Genomic DNA, 8,525 nt, shown 5'->3' on the forward strand with positions numbered 1-8,525 from the left:
CCCGTCTAAACAGGACTGAAGCATCCGCACATTGGTCTTCTTTCTTTTTGAGCTTCATATGGTTTGTGAGTTGTATCCCGTGTATTCTGAGCTTTGGGGCTAATATCCACCCACTAAAGAGCAATTTTGTTTCAGAAATGTTCTTTTATAATCTCTTGCATTCATTTTCTCCTTTGATTTATTTACCATCTAATATATTTGCAGTGTTTCTATTTTATTAAATTTATACACCAATTTTATTTTATTATTTTATTCATATCTTCTTTGTTCACCTTTGAGTTTTGGGACAAGTTAGCATCATGTTCATGACTTTGCAGTTCTGTTTTCTTATCTCTCTGGACCATAATTCAAGATTTCAATTTTACATATGAACTTCAGTAAATGAGCTTTTAGATGAACAGACTCTTCTGATTTTACATCGCACTCATATAAATTCACATTCTCTTTAATCAGAAGCAGAGGAATATATATTTTTAAAACACATTTTGAAAGTAGGTTTGTGTCCCCATTCCATTACTGGGAACCATGTATAACTACTGGAAGTGATCTCTTCACGGCTCATCTCCCTACTGTTGGGCATGTCACCCCATTGAGTCCTGGGACTCTCTCCCATCCCAGGTCTCTGTAACTTTCTAGAAGTTTTTCCCTCCCCCACCTTCTACACACTCCTCATCCCCTACCCACTACCCCTAATCCCTTCTCCCACCCAACCTCACACATAGGGCAGCTGCATATTTCATTTCATTCCCCTGGCCCTCTGGGCTTCTCTCCAGTCAGCCCCATACCTAACTCTGCTACCTTTTTCCCTGCCCCTCCCCTCTCTCACCCAGGTACCTCTTTCCTTCTTCCTCCCATAATTATTTTGTTCCCCAATTCTAAGTGGGATTGAAGCATCCTAACATAGACTTTCCTTCTTGTTTAACTTCTTAGGGTCTGGGAGGTGTATCATGGATTTTCCGTACTTTTGGGCAAATATCCACTTATCAGTAAGTACATATCATGTACCTCCATTTAGGTCTGGGTTACTTCACCAACAGTGGCAACTAACCCTGACTCCTGCCAGTCCCCCCAGGCTAAGCCACAAGCCAAAGAACATACCAAGGCTGTTGCAAGGCCCCTGGCAAATATGTAGCAGAGGATTGCCTTATGTGGCCTTAATGTCTAGAATATGTGTATAATTACATAGAAATTTGTTGCCCCAGGAAAGGGAAATGTCCAGATGGGGACAAAAGCAGAGGCAAAGCAGAAGGAGGATAGGGTGAAAAATTCTGGGATGGGATAATGTGTGGGTGGGTGGGGGTAACATTTTGGACGTAAATAAATAAAATATTTTTTAAAGAATGCAACATTTTGATCGGCTTCCAGAAGACTGATTTATGAGTATATTTAGCTATGTCTTATTTTATTGCCCCTGCCTGTCCTTCCCACTATGTTATTTATTAGTGAGAAATATGTCTTTATAGGTATTTCTCTGATTTGTTATCCTTTTTTCATTTCATTCCGTAAACCCTACCAATTATATATGTATGGCTCTTTACACAGGTGACTTTTCAATTTAACAAATAAAAACACCTTGGTTATTCAGAATATTTAAGAAATGTAGAACATTTCATAAATAAGCATAATTCAGTGGAAATTCTATTAGAGAATCACTATTAAGCTGAATTTATTTGTCAACTTCATTTTGGAAAATCTTTTTTTTTCCATTTGGGTGGCATTTATTGAGCGTTACATATTGATTTTCACTGATGCATTTAACTATTGACTTATATACAGGATATGCAGAGAAAACGTCTCTGCCTTTTCTTACACTTAATCAGCCTTCATGTTCATTCATATTCTCTGAAAGAAAAAAATGTTCTTCTTTGTGATGGCTGAGTGACAGTCTATGGTCATATATCACCATTTTCTTTACTACCAGTTGATATGCGCAGGCTATTTTAATGTTTGGGCTATTGTGAATAGTGCAGAAATGAATAAAAAGGACCATGATCTACCTGACATAGTGATTTGAGTTCCTTAGTATGTGGCCTTGTTGTAGAATGGTGGATTACAATAGTAGGTCTGTGTTTATATGTTTCGATTTACGAGATTTTATTTAAGTATAACATTTTTCTTTCCTCTTTTCTATATGTTCCCTTCCTGCTCTACTAAAAATTCATGTACTCATTTTCCATTAACTTAGTGCATACGTGTGTGTGTGTGTGTGTGTGTGTGTGTGTGTGTGTGTGTGTGTGTGTGTAACTTCTATATATGTTTTAGCAATGACCATTATGCACTAGAAAACCAATTGCTGTGCTTTTACCTCTCCTGGCCAGGCTTTCCTATGTTTCCTAGAGTTCTTTGTGTAGGGTTCAGTGAGGCCTTGATGCTTTCTCTGCTTTTGGCATGTTCATAGGAATCATCCTTGTTCAGCTCATACTTATATAACCATGTCAGTGAGTCTTTCTGAATAGAGCTGCTAATGCTATTACTAGGAGTTACAACTCACAACACACCCCCTGATCTTTTGGCTTTTTTTTTATTAAGTTGATTATTTCTTATTTACATGTCGAGTGTTATTCCCTTTCCCGCTTTCTGGGCAAACATCCCCCTGACCGCTCCCCCTCCCCTTCTTTATGGGTGTTCCCCTCCCCATCCTCCCCCCATTGCCACCCTCCCCCCAACAATCACGTTCACTGGGGGTTCAGTCTTAGCAGGACCAAGGGCTTCCCTTTCCACTGGTGATCTTACTAGGATATTCATTGCTACCTATGAGGTCAGAGTCCAGGGTCAGTCCATGTATAGTCTTTGGGTAGTGGCTTAGTCCCTGGAAGCTCTGGTTGCTTGGCATTGTTGTACATATGGGGTCTCGAGCCCCTTCAAGCTCTTCCAGTTCTTTCTCTGATTCCTTCAATGGGGGTCCTGTTCTCAGTTCAGTGGTTTGCTGCTGGCATTCGCCTCTGTATTTGCTGTATTCTGGCTGTGTCTCTCAGGAGAGATCTACATCCGGCTCCTGTTGGCTTGCACTTCTTTGCTTCATCCATCTTGTCTAATTGGGTCACATGTAGGGCAGGCTCTGAATGGGTATTGCTTCTGTCTCTGTTTTAATCTTTGCCTCCCTATTCCCTGCCAGGGGTGTTCTTGTTCCCCTTTTAAAGAAGGAGTGAAGCTTCATATTTTGATCATCCGTCTTGAGTTTCATGTGTTCTATGCATCTAGGGTAAATCAAGCATTTGGGCTAATAGCCACTTATCAATGAGTGCATACCATGTGTGTTTTTCTGTGATTGGATTACCTCACTCAGGATGATATTTTCCAGTTCCAACCATTTGCCTATGAATTTCATAAAGTCGTTGTTTTTGATAGCTGATTAATATTCCATTGTGTAGATGTACCACATTTTCTGTATCCATTCCTCTGTTGAAGGGCATCTGGGTTCTTTCCAGCTTCTGGCTATTATAAATAAGGCTGCTATAAACATAGTGGAGCACGTGTCTTTTTTTTTTTTTATTAACTTGAGTATTTCTTATATACATTTCGAGTATTATTCCCTTTCCCGGTTTCCGGGCAAACATCCCCCTCCCCCCTCCCCTTCCTTATGGGTGTTCCCCTCCCAACCCTCCCCCCATTGCCGCCCTCCCCCCATAGACTAGTTCACTGGGGGTTCAGTCTTAGCAGGACCCAGGGCTTCCCCTTCCACTGGTGCTCTTACTAGGATATTCATTGCTACCTATGGGGTCAGAGTCCAGGGTCAGTCCATGTATAGTCTTTAGGTAGTGGCTTAGTCCCTGGAAGCTCTGGTTGCTTGGCATTGTTGTACTTTTGGGGTCTCGAGCCCCTTCAAGCTCTTCCAGTTCTTTCTCTGATTCCTTCAACAGGGGACCTATTCTCAGTTCAGTGGTTTGCTGCTGGCATTCGCCTCTGTATTTGCTGTATTCTGGCTGTGTCTCTCAGGAGCGATCTACATCCGGCTCCTCTCGGTCTGCACTTCTTTGCTTCATCCATTTTGTATAATCGGGTGGCTGTATATGTATGGGCCACATGTGGGGCAGGCTCTGAATGGGTGTTCCTTCAGTCTCTGTTTTAATCTTTGCCTCTCCCTTCCATGCCAAGGGTATTCTTTTTCCTCATTTAAAGAAGGAGTGAAGCATTCACATTTTGATCATCCGTCTTGCGTTTCGTTTGTTCTAGGCATCTAGGGTAATTCAAGCATTTGGGCTAATAGCCACTTATCAATGAGTGCATACCATGTATGTCTTTCTGTGATTGGGTTAGCTCACTCTGGATGATATTTTCCAGTTCCAACCATTTGCCTACGAATTTCATAAACTCGTTGTTTTTGATAGCTGAGTAATATTCCATTGTGTAGATGTACCACATTTTCTGTATCCATTCCTCTGTTGAAGGGCATCTGGGTTCTTTCCAGCTTCTGGCTATTATAAACAAGGATGCGATGAACATAGTGGAGCACGTGTCTCTTTTATATGTTGAGGCATCTTTTGGGTATATTCCCAAGAGAGGTATAGCTGGGTCCTCAGGTAGTTCAATGTCCAATTTTCTAAGGAACCTCCAGACTGATTTCCAGAATGGTTGTACCAGTCTGCAATCCCACCAGCAATGGAGAAGTGTTCCTCTTTCTCCACATCCTCGCCAGCATCTGCTGTCACCTGTGTTTTTGATCATAGCCATTCTCACTGGTATGAGGTGAAATCTCAGGGTTGTTTTGATTTGCATTTCCCTTATGACTAAAGATGTTGAACATTTCTTTAGGTGTTTCTCAGCCATTCAGCATTCCTCAGCTGTGAATTCTTTGTTTAGCTCTGAACCCCATTTTTAATAGGGTTATTTTTCTTCCTGCTGTCTAACTTCTTGAGTTCTTTGTATATTTTGGATATAAGGCCTCTATCTGTTGTAGGATTGGTAAAGATCTTTTCCCAATCTGTTGGTTGCTGTTTTGTCCTAACCACAGTGTCCTTTGCCTTACAGAAGCTTTGCAGTTTTATGAGATCCTATTTGTCGATTCTTGATCTTAGAGCATATGCCATTGATGTTTTGTTCAGGAAATTTTTTCCAGTGCCCATGTGTTCGAGATTCTTCCCAACATTTTCTTCTATTAGTTTGAGTGTATCTGGTTTGATGTGGAGGTCCTTGATCCACTTGGACTTAAGCTTTGTACAGGGTGATAAGCATGGATCGATCTGCATTCTTCTACATGTTGACCTCCAGTTGAACCAGCACCATTTGCTGAAAATGCTATCTTTTTTCCATTGGATGGTTTTGGCTCCTTTCTCAAAAATCAAGTGACCATAGGTGTGTGGGTTCATTTCTGGGTCTTCAATTCTATTCCATTGGTCTATCTGTCTGTCTCTATACCAATACCATGCAGTTTTTATCACTATTGCTCTGTAATACTGCTTGAGTTCAGGGATAGTGATTCCCCCTGAAGTCCTTTTATTGTTGAGGATAGTTTTAGCTCTCCTGGGTTTTTTGTTATTCCAGATGAATTTGCAAATTGTTCTGTCTAACTCTTTGAAGAATTGGATTGGTATTTTGATGGGGATTGCATTGAATCAGTAGATCGCTTTTGGTAAAATGGCCATTTTTTCTATATTAATTCTGCCAATCCATGAGCATGGGATCTATTAGATTCAGTGTATCTGGTTTTTGTTGAGTTCCCTGATCCACTGCTCTTTGTGCGTTGTGACAAATATGGGTTTATTTTCATATTTTTACATACAGATAGCCAGTTAAATAAGCATCATTTATTGAAGATGCTTTCTTTTTTCCCGTGTATATTTTTGGCTTCTTTACAAAGAGCAAGTGTGTGTAAGTGTGTGGTTTTATTACTGGGTCTTCAATTCTACTCCAATGATCAACCTGTCTGTCTCTGTACCAGTATCATGCATTTTTTATCACTATTGCTCTGTAGTAGATCTTGAGCTCAGGGATGGTAATTCTGCCAGTCATTTGTTAATTGTTAAGAATTGTTTTCACTATTTTGGATTTTTTGCCTTTCCAGATAAATTTGAGAATTGCTCTTTCCATGTCTTTGAAGAACTGTGTTGAGATTTTGACAGGGATTGCATTGATTGTAGATTACCTTTGGTAGGATAGCCATTATTACTGTTATTTCTGCAAATCCATGAGCATGGGAGATCTCTCCATTTTCTGAGATGTTTTTCAATTTCTTTCTTGAGAGACTGGAAGTTCTTATCAAATCTTTCACTTGTTTGGTTAAAGGTACCCGAAGATATTTTATATTATTCGTGGTATTATGAAGGGAGTTGTCCTAACATCTTTCTTAGCCTTAGCTAGGTTTTATGAAGCATGGTGTCTCTCTTATTGGATGGGTATTAAATCCAATTAAAGACCCGTGGCTATCATCAATGTATGAGTGATATTACTACACTTAGTGTTTGGTTTTATGGAGAAACTCTGCATTGATTTCTTAATGGTATACCAACTAATATACCCACATATTATAATGCTTAAAAGACAATTTTTTTATTTCAATAGGTATATATTCCAATTATTGTGAGATTAAGGTTTCCTATACAAACACTATTTTCATCTGGGGCTCTGAAATATTTTCAGTTTTTCTGTAATATCCTCTGTAGATATCATGTCTCAGATTACACTTCTGTCTTTGCTTTTCTATGACTAAGCCTAGAGCAGGAAATGCCTATCATTTTCAACAAATGTCATTTAATTTCCTTTCTTTCCTTTGTTTCTTTTCCTTTTCCTTTCTTTTTCCTTATTTTTTCTTTTACTTTCATTTTATGCTTATCTATCTATCTATCTATCTATCTATCTCTATCTATCTATCTATCTATCTATCTATCTATCTATCTATCTATTTGTTTATTTATTATAAGCAGGGTCTCATGAAATACCTCTGGCTATTCTCTAACTCACTATGTAGACCAGACTGGCCTTGAACTCACTGGTGCCTCTGTCATCAGAGTCAGCTTAACTGTGCTGACCAAGTGAAGTGCAAAGCCTGCTCTCTTAGTGTTGAAGCAGGTTAGGGTTTGAGACAGCTATCCCACTTGGATGACTCAGGGCTAGCCCTCCTTACTGACATAGGTGATGAGGGACAAATGGGGAAGAGGATATCTGTCCTTTGTCCATGGTACCACCTGCGACACAAGTTGTATGGTCAGTTTTCCAGGCTCTTATTTTCAGGGTCCAGATCCCTGCAACTACAGCAATGTGTGCGGCTACTCTCTCCATAACAGTGAAGCTGGCTGTAAATCTTCAGGGAAGGAGTCAGCACTCCCACACTCCTGCCCCTAGGCCCAGCTCTTCCATGATGCCAAGGTGGGAGGTGGGCCAGTTCCACTCAGACCTCAGACACAAACATGTCCCTGGGTGATAGTCCGGACCAGGGAAGTCCACTTGGGCTCTGGTGGAAACAGATTCCTGCTGATTCAAGGCCATGGTCCCTGATGTAGCTACCAGTGGCAGCACAGGACAGGACTCCACCACTATCCTAGATGTCCTATTGGGTACACAAATCAGGCTGTTGCTTACTGCCCTCTAGTCTCCAGTTCTGCCTCTCTTCACTGTGTCCACATCCTTCTGTTTCTCTTTCCTTTTCATTTCTCCACCACATACCGGCCCCTTCTACAGGTGCTGTAGGTCTCTGAGTATATGAGGTCAACTCAGAAGCTGTCTCAGGTCTGTTTTGACCCACTCAAGCACTATGGTATCTGGCAGGGATTGGGTATAGTCTCCACCCTTCTCCCAGATCTGCATACTGCTTGAATGGTTTGGTCCCTGTCTAGGCTCCATGCTGCTAGTCTGGTGGTCATCTTGGGCTTGCTTTTCACCTGGTATGCCTGAGTAGCCCCATCTGAGGTTGCTCTATCTCAGACTCTCTCCCACTTGGGAACTTCAGTAATAGTTCCTCTGGTCTCTAGCTTGCTCCTGGTCATGGAAGCCATCAAGTCCAGCACTGTACTAGCCTGGTGGTTGTCTCAGACTCACTGTTTTTCAGAGTCTGTTAGACTACCAATCATTCAGATGTTCATAGATGTAATGTTCAGCATAGACCTAGCTTCTCACTTCTCTGTCAACTGCTGAGAAACTTGTGACACAGCAGTAGCCACACCTGAAGTGCTTCTAAGGCCAGAGAATTTTTATGACCTACTAATTAAGAGGATAGGCCAGCACGTGAGAGAAGTAATAATTTTTACTGAATTACTAAAAATGATTAACGAAAGGGGGACATGTTTGAAAATTATAGATTAGCTTTCATCATGAAGATTAATAAAATATTGTATAATTTTGATAGAGTTTTTTATAAGACAGTATTGTTACTTCTCTTTGTTTAAATTATAGATTTCTTTTGGTAAATATATTATGTGGGGACAACTTATATGTGTTGATTTGGGAAGCAGAGAGGCAGAGACATTAGGTTATATCAACTCGATCTTGTGTGTATAATCTTAGTTCCTTCAATGATTGATATTACTATTCAAAGTCACATACTGGGAAGTATGTAGGAAGAGATGGAAGAAGGAAAGAGGATGAACCAAATA

The 8,525-nt window shown here is 40.5% G+C and overlaps 1 non-coding gene across 1 annotated transcript; it reads right to left on the reverse strand.

Annotated features, from left to right (window-relative positions):
• Positions 1 to 7,983: 7,983 nt before the first annotated feature.
• LOC120096829 (small nucleolar RNA SNORA17) lies at positions 7,984 to 8,117 on the reverse strand. The gene has a single exon (XR_005493659.1). It is a non-coding gene; the product is annotated as a small nucleolar RNA SNORA17 (small nucleolar RNA).
• Between the last annotated feature and the right edge of the window lie 408 nt (positions 8,118 to 8,525).

Source organism: Rattus norvegicus, chromosome 14, assembly GCF_036323735.1.
Source record: "Rattus norvegicus strain BN/NHsdMcwi chromosome 14, GRCr8, whole genome shotgun sequence".
Classification (NCBI taxonomy): domain Eukaryota; kingdom Metazoa; phylum Chordata; class Mammalia; order Rodentia; family Muridae; genus Rattus; species Rattus norvegicus.